This window comes from Mobula birostris, chromosome 19 (genome assembly GCF_030028105.1).
Source record: "Mobula birostris isolate sMobBir1 chromosome 19, sMobBir1.hap1, whole genome shotgun sequence".
NCBI lineage: Eukaryota > Metazoa > Chordata > Chondrichthyes > Myliobatiformes > Myliobatidae > Mobula > Mobula birostris.
The window spans coordinates 20,565,958-20,587,639 of NC_092388.1; the positions used below are offsets into that span (position 1 = coordinate 20,565,958).

General features: G+C 43.8%; 1 protein-coding gene across 1 annotated transcript in view; it reads left to right on the plus strand.

Moving 5' to 3' along the window:
• Positions 1–21,682, plus strand: part of cpne4b (copine IVb) — a 564,934-nt gene that overhangs the window by 118,960 nt on the left and 424,292 nt on the right. The window contains exons 5-7 of the mRNA XM_072283307.1: positions 12,340–12,425; positions 16,595–16,723; positions 18,989–19,054. The gene's annotated coding sequence lies outside the window, so the exon portion shown is untranslated. The remainder of the gene's footprint in view (positions 1–12,339; positions 12,426–16,594; positions 16,724–18,988; positions 19,055–21,682) is intronic.

The window sequence follows — 21,682 nt, forward strand, 5'->3', positions numbered from 1 at the left end:
CCTTTGATGCTGTGTTTTGATTACAAGGTTACAGTACACTCTATATGTATTTTACTTTTTTTTAGGTTTTATGTAAGGTATAAAAGCAATCAGCATTGTAGACTTGTTTGGCGTGTTAGACTTTCATCAGCGACGATCTTGGCAAGATCATCAATTAACTTCTCTGCTGCTTTGTGATCAGCAGATACTTTATTCACCACAAATATTTGAAAAAATTAAGGCTGTGCCTTTCCTTAAATTTCTGCAACCAGCCTGCTGAATATTCACAATTACTGTCAATTTTCTGTTAATCATGAAAGAGGCAGAGCGAAGTTAAGATGGCGCTAAACGGCGACTCCTCTGCTTGCATCTTCGGGAACAGCTCTACTTCCATCTTTAATATCTTTTTCTTTTCCCTTTCAGGGTTCTTTCGAAGACCCTGACCTGGAGTTACACGCTGACTCCAGTTCTTTGTGGGAATGGGATCCACTCTCAGGGTTTCAGGTCTGGCCGTTGTTCAAGGGTTTGGCCTGAGAGCCGAGCTTGAATTTGGAAGCCTAAGATCTCGGGGCCCTGGAGACGGGCCTATCGAGGGTCAGTGTCACGGCAGGAGACCCGTGTGTCGTCGGGGAAGTCATGGTATCTGCTGTGGGCCCGAAGACCTGAGATCTTTGCGATCTTCGGGTGCAGATCTCGAAAAAAGCGACATAACAGTCTTCTTAACATCGTAAACCAGCGAGTTGTTTGTTATGTCTCCCTGCTCACTGGGAAAATGGAGACACCTTTTTCTCCCTTATTAGGGAGAGAGAGAGAACCTGCAGTATGTCGAATACTGGGTGTAACACAAAGTCTTTGGGGTAACTGCAAGTCTGTGTCTTTGCTATTGCTTTGCTCACACTGAGAGCTCGGTTGCAGTGCTGATGCTTGCTGTTTTTTTGCTGGTGGAGGGAGGGGGAATTGTTGCTTGCTGCTGCTTATGCATGGGAGGTGGGAGGGAGGGAGCTGGGGGGAACTTTGGGGCTCTTACGTTTGTCTGTCGTTCATTCTTTGGGGCACTTCTCTGTTTCTGTGGATGTTTGCGAAGTAAAAACATTTCAGGATGTATATTGTATACATTTCTCTGACATTAAATAGGACCTTTGAACCTTTGACCTTTGCTTGGTTCATGACCAGCAAGAGGCATATGTTCACTCCGACACTGACAAAACTACTCTTTCAAAACACGATCGAGATCCTCAGGTTACATTTTATGCAGTGTTTTTTCAATGTTTCATTAACGTCTGTTCATTACATATGAAAAGTCACTTTTCAGAACTATTGGTGGTGTGCAGAGACCTGTGCGTCGCCTGGAAACCTTCCCAGTGCCTTGCGGAATTTTCCATTTGTAATGCCATTTCAGTGCTCAGAAAAAAAATTTGGATTTTGGGGGTTTTTCAGCTTTTGGAATTTGGGATAAGGGGTGCTCAACCTGTATGATGTATGTGAGTTGTTTCATGGCTTATTTCACAGAGCAGTTCATGTTCAAGTTCAAATTTATTGTCATTTTAGTGACATATAAAACCAAATGAAGCAATGTTCCTCTGGATGACAGTACACTCACAATACATATATCACAAAACAGCACTTAAAACAAATTATTGCCGCAAATAAGTTAATAAAATACAATTCAAAATGCAGGTGAAGTGTGCAGCACAGATAAACAGTAAACAATAAGGAGCTTCCTGTCCTGGCGATGAGATCTCATTGGTGTCAGGGTATTTGCTAGTCTCACATCATGAGGAAAGAAGCTGTTGCCCAGTCTGGTAATCCTAGTCCTAACACCCCTGTACCCCCTTCCTGGTGGTTATCAGAAGCATCTGGTCATGAATCAATCGTGTTGCTGATGCCTTGGGGATCATATACTGTATATACAGTTAGTATCCTCTTTATGAAGTACCTCCTGTACCTGATAAAGTTATGACTCAGTGTATGTTTGTGGTCTTCTGGTTTTGTAGCCCAGCCACTTCAAGGTTCAACATGTTGTGCATTCGGAGATGTTTTTCTGCACACCACTGCTGTAACATGTGGTTATTTGAGCTATTGTTACCTTCTTGTTGGCTTAAACCATTCTCCTCTGACCTCTTTCACCAACAAAGTGTTTTCACTCTCAGAACTCCCATTCTCTGGGTGTTTTTGATTTTTTTGCTCCATTCTCTGCAAACTCTAGTGCAGGGGTCCCCAGCCTTTCTTACACCATGTACCCCTACCATTAACTGACGGCTCCATGGACCTCAGGTTGGGAAACCCTCTGGCAGCTCCTCTAGAGGCTGCTGTGCATGAAAATCTAGGCGATCAGCAGATTCTGAAATACTTAAACCACTCCGTCTGGCTCCAACAATCATTCCATGGTCAGTAACAAAGATCACATATTTTCCCCATTCTGATGCTTGATCTGATCAACAACTGAACCTTCTGACCATGTCTACATGCTTTTATGCATTGAGTTGCTGCCATATGATTGGCTGATTTAGATTTTCCTTGTTAAACGTACTTGTACATAGTAAGACTATTCTTTACCTCAATAACTTCCTGTACAGCGGATCCATCACATCAATTAGCTGCTCATTGTCTGGAGTTGCCAGCTGGGGTATCACAACAGTTGGCCAGAGGTTCGGAGAAGGCAAGTCGGCCCTTCAGGCCATTGGGCCAGGGAGGTCAAATCGGGCTATTGGGCCGGGGAGATCAAGACAGGGGATGCCGAATCAGGCCATTGGGCTGGGGAAGTCGAGCCAAGCTGTCGGGCCTGGGGATTCAAGCTGGGCATACAGAACTACAAAGTGCAAAATGACGCTAAAGATTCAGTTTCTGCATTCCCATTTAGACCTCTGCCCTGCAAATCTTGGCGTTGTCAGTGACGAGTATGGTGAAAGGTTTCACCAGGACATTGTGGTCATGGAGAAATGGTATCAGGGCAACAGGAATCCATCAATGCTGGCTGATTATTGTTGGGACACTTAAGAGAGAAGCCGCAGAGTACAAATGAAAATCATTAACCAAACATTTTTACCTTAATTAAACTCTTGCAAAGCATCAGCACTGTTATCCAATTAAATGGATTATATTCAGTAAAAGTTAATTTTTTGTTTCTCTGAATTCTTGCCTGATACAAGTAGTCTGAAATTATATTTGTGTTCAGCTTCAAGTGGTCTATCGTAAACAAAAAAAAAGTTGTTGTCCAGTATGTTGTATTAATGAGGTGTACAGTTATACCTTAATAAAGCAACCACTGAGTGTAGACTACATCAGTAGATTTCCTATCCAAGATTATGTAAGTGTTTAGATTGATTGTTGGCACATTAGTACAAAAGAATAAGAAGCCTACCTCATTTTCCTCCCCGCAAACAAGTTTTAAACGCTGCTGGGTTTTTCTCTCTGTGTCTAAGGCAGCTGGATATTAAAAGCAATATTTCTGAGAAATAAATTGCTCAGCCTGTGGAACCTCATACCACAGACAAGGTAATGTTAGAGGCATTATCCTCTCTGCTTCCTCTTTCTGTGCCCCCAATTACTGCTGTAGGAAAGAAGTCCAGTGGGTTGAGCACGTTGTTGTATGTGTTCCGTGCATCGTGCAAACTGGAGATAAGGTGACTCAGTTGAGCTGAGCCAGAAGCCTTCCTGCAGTGACCCTTTTCCTGTGTGTTTCTGTGGGTGCAAATGCAGGGACAGCCCTGACCCAATTGCCAGGAGTTGTGAAGGTGCATAAAGGTGAAATGGTGCTAATACAGTGCGTCCCAGAGAGCAGCACTGTGAGCAAATTCAATGTACACTGGTACAACTCACGCAATGAACTAGAGCTTAATCTTTACGGTATTGGCCAAGTTTACAGGTCATGGGACTTCTCCAGTTGATTTCAGCTTTCCAGGAACGTCACCATAAACAGCTACTCACCGAGCATCAGCAACATGAAGGTCACCAAATCTAATCAATACATGTATGGAATTTGGGGGGGGGGGTGGTCTTTGGAGGTAGAACCCAGCTGAAAGTGACCATTGCTGCCTGGCCCAGTGATTCTGTCCTGGGACTTCTGGTCAAGATGGTGCCTGTGTACAACACTCCCTCCATTGATACCTTCTGGATAGACCATGAAACTACATATTTCACATCCTTTACATATTTTACATCTGTTTGGTTTTGTCTTGAATGTGTTTCTGGAACAGTTGGAGCCTTTGAATAGAATTGAATTGAATTTATTTCTTAGGAGTAAAAATCTTCACATTACATCTCCGTCTGAATGTGCAATGTGCAAATTATATACAGTACAACAGAACAGTCAATATAAGAGGGGTGATTGATAAGTTCGTGGCCTAAGGTAGAAGGAGTCAATTTTAGAAAACCTAGCAGATTTATTTTTCAACATAGTCCCCTCCTACATTTACACACTTAGTCCAGCGGTCGTGGAGCATATGGATCCTGGACCTCCAGAAAGTGTTCACAGCAGGGTGATTGATAAGTTCATGGCCTAAAGTAGAAGGAGATGAATTATACATCTCTCCTTACATGCACATGCAGTTCAACGCTTTGAATGATTATGCAGAAAGTTTCAAGTTAATAACTCATTTCCTCCTACCTTAGGCCACGAACTTATCAATCACCCCTGCTGTGGACACTTTCTGGAGGTCCAAGATCCATATGCTCCACGACCGCTGGACTAAGTGTGTAAATGTAGGAGGGGACTATGTTGAAAAATAAATGTGCTAGGTTTTCTAAAATTGACTCTTTCTACTGTAGGCCACAAACTTATCAATCACCCCTCATAGCTTAGAAATGCAATTGTATCAGCATGAATTAATCAGTCTGAAGGCCTGGCAGAAGAGGCTGTCCCGGAGTCTGTGGTCCTGACTTCAATGGTGTGTTTCCTGGATGGTAGCAGGTGGAACTGTTTGTGGTTGGGGTGTCTCAGGTCCCTGGTGATCCTTCTTACGCACCTGTTGCTGTAAATGTCCTGAATAGTGGGAAGTTCACATCGACAGATGCACTGGGCTGTCCACACCACTCTCTGCAGAGGCCTGCGATTGAGGGAAGTACAGTTCCCATACCAGTCAGTGATGCAGCCAGTTAAGATGCTGTCACCTGTGCTCCTTAAGAAAGTCCTTAGGACTTGGGGTGTCATGCCAAATTTCTTCAACCATCTGAGGTGAAAGAGGCGTTGTTGTGCTTTTTTCACCACATAGCCGGTATGTACAGACCAAGTGAGATACTTGGTGATGTGTATACCAAGGAATTTGAAGCTGTTCACCCTCTCAACCTCAGATCTATTGATGTCAATATGGGTGAGCCTATTCCTCCTGTGGTCCACAACCAGCTTCTTTGTTCTCGCGACATTGAGGGAGAGGTTGTTTTCTTGACATTACTGTGTCAGGGTGATGACTTCTTCTCTGTAGGCTGCCTCGTTATTATTTGAGATAAGGCCAATCAATGTAGTATCGTCAGCAAACTTAATTAACAGATTGGAGCTGTGGGTGGTGACACAGTCATGGGTATACAGAGAGTAAAGAAGGGGGCTTAGGACACAGCCCTGGGAAACTCCTGTGTTAAGGGTCAGAGGGGCAGAGATTAGGGAGCCAACTCTTACAAGTTGCTGGCAATCTGACAGGAAATCCAGGATCCAGCTACACTAGGTAGGGTGAAGGCCAAGGTCTCTGCGCTTCCTGTCGAGCCTGGAGGGATTTATGGTGTTGAATGCTGAACTGTAGTCCAAGAACAGCATTCTCACATAAGCATCCCTCCTCTCCAGGTGCGTAAGGATGGTGTGTAGAGCAGTGGCTATTGTGTCATATGTCAATTGGTTGTGTCAGTAGGCGAATTATAGGGGTCCAGTGTGGGTGGTAGCAAGCTGCAGATGTAGTCCTTGACCAGCCTCTCAAAGCATTTGCTTATTATTGAGGTGAGTGTGACAGGACGCCAGTCGTTCAGAAATGTTACCTTGGTCCTTTTAGTACAGGGATAATGGTAGATGTTTTGAAGCAGGAGGGCACTCTATATTGGGAGAGGGAGAGATTAAAAGTGTCTGCAAACACACCTGCCAGTTGTGCCGCGCACACTCTGAGTGCCCGCCCTGGGATGCCGTCTGGTCCAACAGCCTTGCGACGGTCCACTTGTTGGAAACACCTGCGTACTTCAGCCTCAGAGATGACCAAGGTGCAGGTCGCATCAGCAGCTCTCCTCGGGGGCTCAGTGTTGGCAACTTGAAATGAGCATAAAAAGATTTAGCTCATCTGGGAGAGAGGCAGTGATGTTAGCAGCACCACTGCGTTTAGCTTTGAAGTCTGCGATGGTGTGCAGACCTTGCCATAAGCTGTGTGTGTTGTTGGTGGACAGTTGTGTCTGGATCTTGTCCCTGTATTGTCATTTTGCTGACTTCATGACTTTGCGCAGATCGTAGCTGCATTTCTTGAGCTCCTGGTGGTTGCTGGTGGCGAAAGCTCTGTCTTCGCAGTGAGTGCAGTGTGCACAGAACTGTTGATCCAGGCTTTCTGGTTTGGATAGACCCTGACCGATTTTTGGGGGGCAATGTTCTCAAAGCACTTCCGGATGAAGCTCATGACCCCTTCCCTGAACTCAGAGACATTCTCATCACAAAAGACATTCCAGATGATGTCATCAAAGCAGTCCTGTAGCATGGTGACTGACTGGTCGGACCAACAGTGGACGGTTTTAACTATGGCTGCCCCTTATTTCATCTTCTGCCTGTACGGGGCAGAAGCAGGATGGAGGAGTGGTCAGACTTTCCAGGTGGTGAATGGAAGACTGCTTTGCAAGTGTTGTGGAAGGGAGAGTAGCAGTGGTCATGGATGCTATCTGGATGTGTTGACAAAACTTCAGACAGACTTCACTCTCCTCTAGGAGAGGAGAAGATGGTGGCGTGACACAACGCGCAGCTACCACTCCGGTGATGAATATCTGTTAATAGGGTGCCGTGCACAATCCTGATTTGATGTAGGCAGACGTGAGAGCACAGAGGAACATCTGGTGAAACTTCTGAAATGCCTGTTTTGCTGCCGCTGCTACTGTGTGATCCGAAATCTTCGGAGGGGAAGGCCCTGAGCCCTTGGCTTTGCTCGTTGCTCGATGGCCGGGGCAGGGTCGAAGCACTCGGCAGAGGTGGTGCTCGGTGTCGGAGGCTCGAAATTTTCGGACGGACTCAGAATCGGCTGTGGTCGGGTGCTTCCAGGGTGCTGCATCGGCAAGTTTGCGGCGCTGGAGGTTCATGGCAGGGAGAGTTTCTCCCTTCTGCCGTCTGTGTGAGATGATGGGCTATTGGGACTTTGAGACTTTTTTTTACCGTGCCCATGGTCTGCTCTTTATCAAATTACGGTATTGCTTTGCACTGTTGTAACTATATGTCATAATTATGTGGTTTTTGTCAGTTTTAGTCTTGGTCTGTCCTGTGTTTCTGTGATATCATACTGGAGAAACATTGTATCATTTCTTAATGCATGCATTACTAAATGACAATAAACAAGGACAGAGTGTCCTCATAATCTCATCTAATCTAATTAAAGTATCCGGTGACGATGAAAGCAGCCTCCGGGTGTACGGTCTCCAGGGTGCGGATGGTCTCGTACAGTTCCTTGAGAGCCAGGTCAGTATCAGCCTGCAGCGGAATATACACAGCGGTGATAATAACAGCTGTGAAATTTATAGGCAGCTTGGAAGGTCTACACAGCAGCTCAAGGTACTTCATATCCAGGGAACAAAAGGATATGAGGGCATGCACATTCCGGGGCTCACACCAAGCATTATTGACCACGAAACATACCCCTCCTCTTTTACTCTTCTGTTGTAGGTGAGGAAACAGATTCGATAAGTCCAACAGACAAGGACTCTGGACACGCAGCCTTGGTAGTAAAGGATTTTATTTACAGAAGGTAAACATGGAAAAATGGCAACACGCACACACACACACAATTTACAGTAGACGGATCAGCAATAAAACACATGTGGACAATTAATAAAATCACGTGGGAACAAAGTACACACACCCACAACCAAGGGAAAAGTCAACACGATACCCGACGCCCCTTGACTCTGTGTGGGCACGGCTCTTATGATATTAGAGACAATACCCACACCCCTAACCCTATTCAAAACACAACTCACCAACAGCAGGGTGGTCCCTCAGAGGTAGCAGAAAAAGAGCAAGGGTCAAGCACACATGGCTTCTTTTATAGTGCAGCAGGGCTGATGAATCCAGCCCAGGTGATTCACAGGGAAGCCAATGGCTCGGTGCCAGCAGGGTTAAGCTAGTTACAAAGGCCAATCGCTCGAGGTCAAGTACAAGGCTAATTGAAAGGGCCAATGGTTAGGTGTGCATTGATGGGCGAGGAGGGGTCAAACCTTGATTGGCAGGTGGCGTGTCTTTTGACCAGGTAAATGGGCAGCGCTGTCACGTGACAGTCATGACCGCTCCAATACATCTTCGCAGAGAGGTCTATAGGCCTGTCCGCCCAGAACAGGGAGAACCGGAAAGGCTCAATAGCATGATCCGGTATCTCCTCCATCAACCAGGCCTCCACAAATCAGAGAATGTTACATTCCTTTCTTTCCCGCTGGTAGGAGATTCTGGCTCTCAGTTCGCACAGCTTGTTGTCCAAGGACTCTATGTTAGGGAGTGGCGGCCAATCAGCACACTGTCTCAACCTCGCCAGACGCCGGCCCTTCTCCTTCACTTCTGGCGCCGCCTCCGAGGTAGCGACGGTGTAATAAATGAGCCTCCAATGGATCACGTAAGCAGCGGTTCCCAGTGTAGAAAAGGCAGCACATAGTGCGTAAATGCCGTCTTCCCGATGTTCAGAAGAGTCAGTGGATCGTACCTGATGTGACTATCAGCTTCTTGAACAAGAATTGTGAAGAAAATTGCAGAAGTTAGTAGTACACTGTAAAGTTGGTATGGAGCTAACAACGTGGCTGCTGTATGCAGCACCATCTTGGTGACTTGCAGTTTGGAGATTGTTTGGGTGGTACAGCGCTTTGCTGTCTCCGGGAGACAGTGAGTGCGAGCCTCGAGGTGAGGAGGCTGTGGGACGGGTTGCGAGGTGATGTTCGACTCCATTTCACTGATTAAAATGATGAGGGAGATTGAAACATAGAGGCAAATGCGGAGGGTGAGCACCTCCTACTTGTCTTCTGAACGCTAGTAGGATCACTTTGCTGCCGGGGGGTGTGGGGAGCCTGTGTGGCCTGTCACTGCGCCCAGAGGATGTTACCGAGGTTTTTTGTGTTTATGGATATGGATATGAATTTGGATAATGGACCTTTTTCATTCGAATAGCTTTTTTATATTTTATGTTTTTGCATGTCCTTATTTTTGTTGTGTGGGGAGAGTGGAATCTGAGGGCTGATGTTCGTGTTGGATTTCATTGGGGGGTGTGATGATCATGTTGCTGTTCTTTTTTATGTGGGCAGGGGGGTGGGGGTTTGCTGTTTCTCTCTGAATTGGCTTCCATGTTTTTCTTGGTTTCATGGCTATCTGGAGAAGGAGAATCTCAGACTCGTATATTGCGTACATATGTTGATAATAAATGAACTTCTGAACTTTTGAAGTTTTACTTTTCAACACGATGCCAGCTTTTTGTTTAATAAAAAGCTGGCATCGTTATGAAGGGAAAGTAATGAAATATTGCCTTGATCAAAATGTAGGCACAGTTTGTTCAAGGCAACACTAAATTAACTTGCTGAATTTATATTCCCCATTTATTGCAATTTCAATTCGTATCCATGTCATTCATCATCAGTCCAGCCAGCGGAATTTCTCGGGGCGCTTATGGAATGAGAGGTAATGTCATTGACATATAAAGGTTCCGAGTGCGATCGACAGAGTAAATGAAGACAGGCTTACTTCCAGTTGAACAAAACAGAACCAGGAGGCATCAGTTCAAAAAGAGAGCATCATCAGTTAGATGAGAAGAAGTTTCCTTGGATGAACTATTGTAAATTGTTAGAATCCTCTACGCCAGATTCCGTGTCTGCTCAGTTGTTCAGTGTATTTGAGCCTGAGATGGATAGCTTTTAACCAACTAAGGGAATCAGGAAATATAAGAGGTGGTATGAAAGTGGGCACGTGGCCAAGTGGTTAAGGCATTGGACTAGCGACTTGAAGGTTGTGAGTTCGAGCCCCAGCCGAGGCAACATGTTGTGTCCTTGAGCAAGGACACTTAATCACACATTGCTCTGTGACGAGACTGGTGCCAAGCTGTATGGGTCCTAATGCCCTTCCCTTGGACAACATTGGTGTCGTGGAGAGGGGAGACTTGCAGCATGGGCAACAGCTGGTCTTCCATACAACCTTGCCCAGGCCTGCGCCCTGGAGAGTGAAGACTTTCCAGGCGCAGATCCATGGTCTTGCAAGGCTAACGGATGCCTATACTATGAAAATGGAGCTGAGGGACAAAAATCGTATTGAATGTGGGGTGGGATCAAAGGACTGTCTGCCTGTCTACTCCTGTTTTGACTTCTTCTAATATCAGAATCAGAATTAGAATCAGGTTTAGTATCAGCAATACGTTGTGAATCGTGAACTGAACTGAAGCAGTACATTGAAACCTATGATAAATAAATATAGAGGAAAAACCAAATGACAGTAAGTATATATAAGTCTAGGAAATAGTTAAAATAAATAGTGCAGAAAAACAAATTAAAAATTAGTGAGGTAGTGATTATGGGTTCAATGTCCATTCAGAAATCAGATGTCAGAGCAGAAGCTGATCCTGAATTGCTGAGTGTGTGCTTTCAGTGTGTACCCCCTTCCTGATGGTAACAATGAGAAGAGGGCATGTCCTGGGTGGTGGGGGTCCTTAATGAGCGCTTTCCTAAGGCACCGCTCCTTGAAGATGTCTTGGATACAGAGACTAGTACCTATGATGGAGCCGACTGATTTTACAAGTTTCCGGAACTTACTTCAGTCTTGTGCTGTCGCACCCCGCGCCCCCCCGCCCCCCCGCCCCATACCAGACGGTGATGCAGCCAGTCTGAATTCTCTCCATGGTACATTTGAAGAAGTTTTGTGTGTTTTAGTTGACAAACCAAATTTCCTCAAAATCCTACTGAAGTACAGCCAGTGACTTGCCTTCTTTATAGCTGCATCAATATCTTGTAAACAGGAGGAAATCTGCAGATGCTGGAATTTCAAGCCACACACATCAAAGTTGCTGGTGAACGCAGTAGGCCAGGCAACATCTCTAGGAAGAAGTACAGTCGACGTTTTGGGCCGTCCTGACGAAGGGTCTTGGCCTGAAACGTTGACTGTACCTCTTCCTAGAGATGCTGCCTGGCCTGCTGTGTTCACCAGCAATTTTGATGTGTATGGCTTCAATATCTTGTATTCAGGTTAGGTCCTCATATATATTGACACTCAAGAACTTGACATTGCTCACTCTCTCCACTTCTGATCCCTCTATGCGGACTGGTATGTGCTCCCTCATTCTAGCCTTTCTGAAGTTCACAATCAGCTCTTTGGTCTTGCTGACGTTGATTGCAAGGTTGTTGTTGTTGGGCCACCACTCAACTAACTGGTGTATCTGTCTTGCTATTGTACGCCCTTTCAGCACTATCTGAAATTCTGCCAACAATGGTTGCATCATCAGCAAATTTATAGATAGCATTTGAGCTATCCCTAGCCACGCAGTCATGGGTGTAGTGAGAGTAGAGCAGTAGGCTATGCACGTATCCCTATGGTGTGCCAGTATTGATTGACAGTGAGGTGGAGATGTTATTTCCAATCCTTGTTACTAATCCAGTAACGTAACCATATGTAAAGTCAGTATTAGACCAGCATCTGATAGTCTTCAACATTATTTTGACACACCAGCAATAAATCATATCTGAAGAATTGATTAAAGAATTATTTGGTTCTTTCCGCTGATCCTATGACTTTTCCCCCAGTGGGCAGTCCTGACATTCACCATTAACTCCCTCCACAGAAATGATTTACTCTCAGCATATGCAACTAACCTTGCACAGGATGTCAGGAGCTTGATGATTCCTACCACAAATTGAACTTGCAGTCTTGAAAGAAGCAAATTTCACTAAGCACACAGATCCATACGAGCAACAAAAATCTGCCCAGGGCAGTCCCTTCCTGTCTATTAGGCAAGGCTAATAAGGCAAACTGTCTCATCAATACTTTGCAATAATGATGTGAAATGATCCTTTTGAGATGGTTATTGCCTGTGACCAGCTCCACAGTGAATCCATTTAAGTATGTTATAAATCTCCTTAAAAAGCCAAGGTCTTGAATGTTTTGTCAATTTAACAACACAAGTGTATGAAAGACAAGTGTCTGATAATATACAAGTGCCTGGTAAATTTTCTTTTTCCTCTTAGGTGCTCTCTGGGAGCCAGGATGACCTTAGTGCAGAAGTAGACTGCCGACTCTGTCGCAAATTCTGCTGGTGTGTCTAATAGGGCAGGTAATGCAGTTCCCCTTTTGTTCTTCACCCATCGTCTCTGTGGCTTTCAAGTTCTCTATGCCATTTCAAATGTTCCTTCTCTACTTTGAATTGCTGTTGGTCAGGCATTCACAGGAGTCAATGGAGAATTTAGATTAGATTAGATTCAACTTTATTGTCATTGTGTCAAGTACAGATACGAAGCCAACGAAATGCAATTAGCATCGGACCAGAAGTGCAAAAGAATAGTATTATTTACAAAATAACTGCGAATAAAAAGTAAGTGCTACAGCACACAAATATAAAAGTACTGAGACAGTCCAATATGGGTGCAATACTGCTTAGCGCTGTGATGTGAGGTTCAGCAGGGTCACAGCCTCAGGGAGGAAGCTCTTCCTGTGCCTGCTGGTGCGGGAGCGGAGGCTCCTGTAGCGCCTACCAGATGGGAGGAGAGTAAAAAGTCTATGGTTAGGGTGCAATGCATCCTTCATAATGCTTTTCGCCCTGCCCAGGCAGCATTTATGGTCGATGTTCTCAATGGTGGGCAATTGGGTGCCGATAATCCGCTGGGCAGTTTTCACCACCCACTGGAGTGCTTTGCGGTCTGATACGGGACAATTGCCATACCACACTGAGATGCAGTTGGTGAGTATGCTCTCAATGGTACAGCGGTAAAAGTCCGTCAGTATCCTGATAGGGTGTATAACAAATAGTAAGCTCAACAGCAGCCGTTTGTCAGACATGAACATGGATTGTAGATTAAATTTAAAATCCAGCCCTGAACAATAGTTTTCCTGGAGCTGTCGACACCAGCTGATTGAAAACCAGCCAATGCTGATTAACATTCATTTTGGGTGTCTGATGTGTGGGTGTGCAGAAGGAAGTGTTTGAAAACCATATGTAATTAAAAGGAAGCATTGTAGACACAGTGTAGCTATAGAATTGTCCTGTTGTTACCTTTGATCTTTAGCATATAAAATGTCATGTAATATTGGGTCAAACAGGCCTCTTCTTCCAAGAGTATTGTGCATAGGGAATTCTCTTGGTTACTATTTGGCCTTGGCCGAGCACCATTTCTGTTTGGGTTAGCAGACATGTAGAGATCAGTAGTCTTCAACAAAATAAGTTAAACAGGTCACAGGTTAACTGTCTCCTTTTGGTAACATTGAACGCAAGTTCTGGAAAGAATTTTCAGGTCTATGGGGAATGGGGCATGTCGGACTGATCAATGGGCCAAGTAGCCTTTTTGTCTGTTACAGCTGTTCTATCATTCTGTCTGATGGAATCAATCTAGAATACTGATCCTGATCTTGCCGATTACTTCCAGAAATTCTGTTTTGTTGCAAAAAGTTGTGGAGAGGAATGTGTGCAGGGAGGCAAAAGAATCGTGATCAGAAATTGCTGAACTCAGTATTCAGCTCAGAAGGCTGTATTGCACATTGCACCATCTTAAATCTATTTAAAGAAATGAGCAAAATTAAAATATGGTGGAAGCCACATTTCCAGAAGCAGAAATCCCATAGCACAATGTTATAAAGCATGCTGATGAATTACTCCCTTGAGCCAAATCTTCACAATTTCCCTCTTAGTAAATGGGTACTTCCTAAGATCTAATACAAACTCCTCTATCACCACATTGAATAATTCATCTCCAGCCTGCTACACTGGCACACCGTCCTTTTGAATACTTCGCACCTCACTGAAAGATCATTTTTAAGATATTGCTTTTTGTGATGGAAGAATTCCATATCGTCTTGTTATTGCCCCATGACACTTCTCTCCAAAGTAAGTATATTGTCATTGTATGTATATATTACTGTATACTACCTTGAGATTCATTTTCCTGTGGTTATTTATAGGAAAAAGAAGAGATACAATAGAATTTATGAAAACTATACATAAACAGGCAAAGTCTGATTAATAGCAAATGTACAAAAGAACACAAACTGCGCAAACAAGAGTCCTTGAGTCTGTAGGTCAGAGAATCAGTTCAAATAGTGGTGAGTGAAGTTATCCCCTCTGGTCAGGAGTCTGATAGTTGTAGTTTAATAGCTGTTCCTGAACCTGGTACCTCCTGCTGGATGGCAGTAGTGCAAAGAGGGCAAGGCCTGGATTGTGGGGGTTTTTGATGATGGACGCTCCATGTAACTGTACTCAATGGAAGGGAGGGTTTTGCCTCTGATGTGGTGTGTGTGTCTCCAAGAACAACAATCAGCTTCATTATGCCCTGTGTAGGACTTGGAAAACTTCATTACATGCTGGTGAGGAGGAGACCTCCAATCTGTCCGATCACTAGGTCAAATCTCAGTGCGGCTTTGTCACATTCTCTGGAGGATGAAATGGGTTTGCTAAAACAAGCTCTGTGCTAGTAGTTTGGTTTTATAAATGTGATAAAGATGCACTGTTCAGATACACTGCCCGGGGTGGTGGTAAAGGCTGATACAATAGGACTATTTAACAGACTCTCAGAGAGGCATATGAATTTAAGAAAAACGGAGGGGTTAGATTGATCGTGCAGTTGGTACAACATTATAGGCCAAACAGCAGGTACTGACCTGTACTGCTCTTTCAGTGACCATGACCAGAAAAGGTCATAGAATCTTGTGGAAACCACTCAGCCCGCTTGTCCATATATCCACAGGACTATTGCGCACACTAATTCTCTTGCCATAGATCATGGCAGAGATATTGACAGCACATCAAGTGTTCATCCAGATTTCTCAAAAATGTGATTAGGAACACACTCTGAAGGCACACACTCAACATTTCAGGAACAACTTCTTCCCCTCTGCCATCAGATTTCTGAATGGACATGGATCCCATGAACACTACGTGACTCCTTTTTGTATTACTTACTTAATTTAACTTTTTAAATATATAGATATTTCTTACTTTAAGTTACAGTTTTTATTATTATGCATTACAATGTATAACAACAAATAAAAACACATTTTATACAATATGCCAATGATATTAAACCTGATTCTAATTCTGATTTTGAATTGAGCAAAATGTTCATTTCCTCTTAATTTTATTTTTATTCTTATTATTTGCATCAAAATCTGGACCTCTGAAGTTTGGTTGAAGTTTGGTTGAAGTTAGGGTTGAAGTTAAGTCCAAAATTTAGCATTCATATCAAGAGGACTGGAATATAAAACCAAGGATGTAATGTTGAGACTTTAAAAAGCACTGCTGAGGCCTCACTTGGAGTATTTGTGAGCAGTTTTGGTCCCCTTATCTTAGAAAGGATGTGCTGATACTTGGCAGGGTTCAAAGGAGGTTCACAAGAATGATTCCAGGATTGAATGGCTTGTCATATGAACAGTGTTTGAAAGCTGTGGGCCTGTATTCACTAGAATTCAGAAGAACGAGGGGTTACCTCATTGAAATCTATTGAATGGTGAAAGGCCTTGATAGAGTTGATGTGGAGAGGACGTTTCCTATGATCAGAGAGTTTAAGTCCAGAGGACACAGCCTTAGAAAAGAGGGGTGTCCTGTTAGAATGGAGATGAGGAGAGTGGTGAATCCGAGGAATTCTTTGTCACAGGCATTTGTGTAGGCTAAGTCTTTATGTATATTTAAAGGATAGGTTCTTGCAACACACACAAAACGCCGAAATGTCGACAGTACTCTCTTCCACAGATACTGCTTGGCCTCCAGCACTTTGTGTGTGTTGCTTGGATTTTCAGCATGTGCAGAGTTTCTCTTGTTTGTTCAGGGCATGAAGGGATATGGGGAGAAGGCAGGAGACTGGGGCTGAGAGAAAGATTGGATCAGCCAAATGGCCTAATTCTGCTCCTATATCTTATGGTCTAAAGGATAATTCCAGTAATTATAGTCACTGGTTTTGGCATCCAGAGATATCTATCTTGTTTATCGAGGGCTGATTTAGAATTCCTTCCTTGATAGGAATGGAATGCAGGGAATTTCTGAGATATGCGAATGTCCAATTCAATATGGGTCAGATAAATTTCTGTGCAGGTGATGATACTGGAAAAAAATGTAGTTCCTAGATTGAAATTAGGTGCGGAAACACCCAATTCTAAATGTACCTAACTTTCTTTACCGTTTTATTGTGTACAGCTAATAGAAAAAAATCAATTGAAAAAAATTAAAAATGTAATGTAAAATGTGAATTGATGAAAAGGGTGAACAAATGTGATCAACCTTTCACCTTCCACCTTCCACAGATTTTCTGTAGTTCAGGGCATAGTTTCAAATCAGATTTGTGGTTTCTGATTTAAAGAACTAAACAAGAGAAGATCTGCGGATGCTGGAAATCCAAGCAACGCACACACAATGCTGCAGCACCTATCGAAGTGAGTACAGTTGATGTTTCAGGCTGAGACCATTTATCAGGACTGGGGAAAAGAAAGGCAAGGATTCAGAGTAAGAAAGTGGGTGGGGGGGGGAGGGGAGGAAGAACCACAAGGTGATGGGTGAAACCGGGAGTGGGTGTGGGTGGGATGACGTAAAGAGCTAGGGAGTTGATTAGTGAAAGAGATACAGGACTGGAGAATGGGGAATCTGATAGGAGAGGACAGAAGGCCATGGAAGAAAGAAAAGAGGGAGGAGCACTAGAGGGAGGTGATAGGCAGGTAAGGAGATAAGGTGATAAAGAGATAATGGGAATGAGGAACGGTGAAATGGTTTGGGGGCGGGGGGGGGGGGGAAGGGCTTTACCGGAAGTTCAAGAAATCGGTGTTCATGCCATCAGGCTGGAGGCTACCTAGACAGAATATAAGATGTCGCTCCTCCAACCTGAGTGTTGCCTCATTGCGACAGTAGAGGATGCCATAGACAGATGTGTTAGAATGGGAATGGGAAGTGGAATTAAAATGGGTGACCACTAGGAGATCCCACTTTTTCTGGCGGATGGAGCGTAGGTGCTCGACGAAGCGGTCTCCCAATCTGCGTCGGGTCTCCACACCAGGAACATTGAATACAGTAGATGACCCCATCAGGCTCGCAGCTGAAGTGTCATCTCACCTGGAAGGACTCTTTGGGGTGCTGAATGGTAGTGAGGGAGGAGGTGTACAGGCAGGTGTAGCACTTGTTCCACCTGCAAGGATAAGTGCCGGGAGGGAGATCAGTGGGGAGGGATGAATGGACAAGGGAGTCTCATAGGGAGCAATCCCTGAGGAAAGCAGAAAGTGGGAGGGAGGGAGGGAAAGATGTGCTTGGTGGTGGGATCCAGCTGGAAATGGTGGAAGTTACAGAGAATTATGTGCTGGACACGGAGGCTGGTGGGGTGGTAGTGAGGACAAGAGAAACCCTATCCCTGGTGGGGTGGCGGGAGAATGGAGTGAGGGCAGACATGTGCAAAATGGAAGAGATGCAGCTGGTGGAGGAAGGGAAGCTCCTTTATTTGAAAAAGGAGGGTATCTCCATAGTTCTGGAATGAAAAGCCTCATCCTGAGAGCAGATGCGATGGAGATGGAGGAAGTGAGAGAAGGGGATGACGTTTTTGCAAGTATCAGGTCGAGAAGAGGTATAGTCCAGGTAGCCGTGAGAGTTAGTGGATAATCTGTCTCCAAAGATAGAGACAGAGAGATTGAGAAATGGGAGGGAGGTGTCAGAAATGGACCAGGTAAATTTGGGGAAAAGGTGGAAGTTGGAGGCAAAGTTGAATAAGTCAACTAGCTCAGCATGGGTGCAGGAGGCAGCACCAATGCAGTTGTCGATGTAGTGTAGGAAATGTTGAAGAGTGATGTTGGTGTAGGCTTGGAACATAGACTGTTCCACATGGCGACAAAAAGACAGGAATAGCTGGGACCCATGTGAGTGCCCACGGCTACACCTTTTGTTTGAAGGAAATGGAGGAGCCAAAGGAGATGTTGCGGATAAATAAATCTCAGGAGTAGCAGACAGAACAGATCAGGCCGACTCAGAGAACTGTTTCAGACTAAAGGGTTTTATTACATGATATCATGGAGAGTGCAGACTCCTAAAGCGGAGCTCTGCAGCTCTGCTCAACAATGGAGTACACTCTTATTTATAGTCAAAATATACGTGACAAAAAGCACTTTCTCACACAAAATAGAATAGAGAAGTTTCACAGCATGTTCTAGATGATAACCCGAAACACCAATCAGTTTAAAAGTTACTCTGCCTGCAGTGTTAGGGCAGATTACAGAGCAATGATTCCTAAGAGAAACAAGTTATCACAAAATTCTTTTTCAATCTTTAAGATAATGTCTTTTTTGAGACATTGTAAGTGTTGTTACTTCAATGTACTCATGTTATTTTTCCTGTATAATATAACAATAAAAAGATTTGAAAAGAAAGAAAGTTACCACTTCTTTCTCAAAGTACAAGCAAGCACGCGAGTCAGTTACTTGTAGCTAGGTATGGTGAGTTCTCAGGACAGTATATCAGGCTTTCCCAAGCACAGACATGTGATGATTCTTAGAACAAGGAAGCACAGATATAGTTATTTTCCCACCCCATCTACAAAGTACATTTCACTCACACAGTGTACATTAGTCGCAGATAAGTGACTACAGACTTTGAATTCACATACCAGAACAAGGTCATTAACCCCTTAACGTTCGTCACAATGTCTTACTATTTTTCTTCCACAGGAGAAATTATTAACAGTGAATTCAAGTTCTGCCGAATGGAGGAGAGTGGTGGTGCAGGTGAACTAGGTAGGTCTGGTGTCCAGAAAGAAACGGAGAGCATCGAGGCGTTCCTGGTAAGGGATGGAGGTGTATAGGGACTGGACAAGACAGATGACTAAATGCTTTGAGGAAAAGCTGCATTTTAAGGAACATCATAAGTAAAAGGAAAGAGATGAGGAGATGGAAAATCTTAAAGAAGCAATCCAGGACCTTAGGCCTTGGAATTAATGAATCTCGCTAGTGAATGAATTTAAATCTGCAATAATCAAGACATTTGAAAGAACACAGATACCTTAGAAGTCTGTAGGACTGAAGGAGATTATGGGAGGATCTAAGACGTGCTGATTGCTATATTAATTTGTCTGCTGTAAATTTCTCTCTTGTTTACGTTTGTAATGGAAGAATTAGATATAATTAACATATGAGAGAGTGGTTTGTTGGAAAACAAGTGGAGGAATGGCATTGATGTGAGAGTGTGCATTGACTCAATGTGGCAAATGACCTGGAAATCATGAGGAAATATGAAATATGAAAGTATCCTATTTGACAAACCTTTAAGTTATCTGTCCCTTTATTAAATGTGTGTTCTTGTTCAGGTGTTGTCGGCAGAACATCACATTGTAGCATCAGATATTTTTCACAGACTAGCATCCCATATATTTTCATTCTGAATTTTGAAATTAGATTTAAAAAGTTTTGACCTACAGGTTTAATTTTGTTGTTGACAGTATCACCAAGTACCTCGAGTCAACTCTTGCTTTATTTCAACTTCCCAACAATTCATAAATCTGTTGGTGAGTGGTTGAACTCGCATACAAAAAAAAAACTAGAACTTGACTAAATAATCATTTTTAAGGAATAATCCTATAAACATAGACATAGAAAATAGGTGCAGGAGTAGGCCATTCGGCCCTTCGAGCCTGCACCGCCATTTATTATGATCATGGCTGATCATCCAACTCAGAACCCTGCCCCAGCCTTCCCTCCATACCCCCGACCCCCGTAGCCACAAGGGCCATATCTAACTCCCTCTTAAATATAGCCAATGAACTGGCCTCAACTGTTTCCTGTGGCAGAGAATTCCACAGATTCACCACTCTCTGTCTGAAGAAGTTTTTCCTAATCTCGGTCCTAAAAGGCTTCCCCTTTATCCTCAAACTGTGGCCCCTCGTTCTGGACTTCCCCAACATCGGGAACAATCTTCCTGCATCTAGCCTGTCCAATCCCTTTAGGATCTTATACGTTTCAATCAGATCCCCCCTCAATCTTCTAAATTCCAACGAGTACAAGCCCAGTTCATCCAGTCTTTCTTCATATGAAAGTCCTGCCATCCCAGGAATCAATCTGGTGAACCTTCTCTGTACTCCCTCTATGGCAAGGATGTCTTTCCTCAGATTAGGGGACCAAAACTGCACACAATACTCCAGGTGTGGTCTCACCAAGGCCTTGTACAACTGCAGTAGTACCTCCCTGCTCCTGTACTCGAATCCTCTCGCTATAAATGCCAGCATACCATTCGCCTTTTTCACCGCCTGCTGTACCTGCATGCCCACTTTCAATGACTGGTGTATAATGACACCCAGGTCTCGTTGCACCTCCCCTTTTCCTAATCGGCCACCATTCAGATAATAATCTGTTTTCCTATTTTTGCCACCAAAGTGGATAACTTCACATTTATCCACATTAAATTGCATCTGCCATGAATTTGCCTACTCACCCAACCTATCCAAGTCACCCTGCATCCTCTTAGCATCCTCCTCCCAGCTAACACTGCCACCCAGCTTCGTGTCATCCGCAAACTTGGAGATTCTGCACTAAATGTTATATTGCCAAGGCATCAAAAACCATTTACGTCTATCAGAGAACGGATAATGGAGAGCAGTCTAACTGGTTGCATCACCGCCTGATCTGGAGGGCCCACAGCACAGGGTTGGAAAAAGCTGCAGGAAGTTGCAAACTCAGCCAGCTCCAGCAAGGACAAACGGTGGTATCTCAGAAAGCAGCATCCATCATTATGGACCATCACTATTCTAGAACATGCCCTATCCTTATTACTACCATCAGAGAGGAGGTACAGGAGCCTGAAGACAAGCACTCAATGTTTTCGGAAGAGCTTTTCTCCTCTACCATCTGGTTTCCAAACAGACAACGACCTAACCCATGAATACTACTTCACTATTTTACTCTCTTTTTGCACTCTATATATTTTTTGTACACATTTCTTCTTACAATTTATAGTATCATTTATTTGTTGCGCTGTGCTGCTGCTGCAGAACAACAAATTTCACGACATATATCAGTGATAATAAACCCGATTCTGATTCTGATTCTAGTGCTTCAATGTAACATTTCATCTGAAAGGTAGTACCTTTGAGAGTGCAGTACTCCCTAAGGACTCCACTGGAGTGCCAATGTACATGTTTATGTTTAATTCTCCTGTGGACCTTGAAATCACAGCTTTAAATCTTAGCAGCTAACCTCGCGGAGCCTCAGCTAACACTGTGTGGATAGGAAGTTGATGGACATTGTCTCAACTAAATAAGTAAATTACTAATTGAAGTATATAATTGCAGTTGATTAAGTATGCTTGATATCGTTGTTTCAACATTCCCTAACATTAAAATAACTTAACTTCCTCGTGTTTGCGCTAACAAA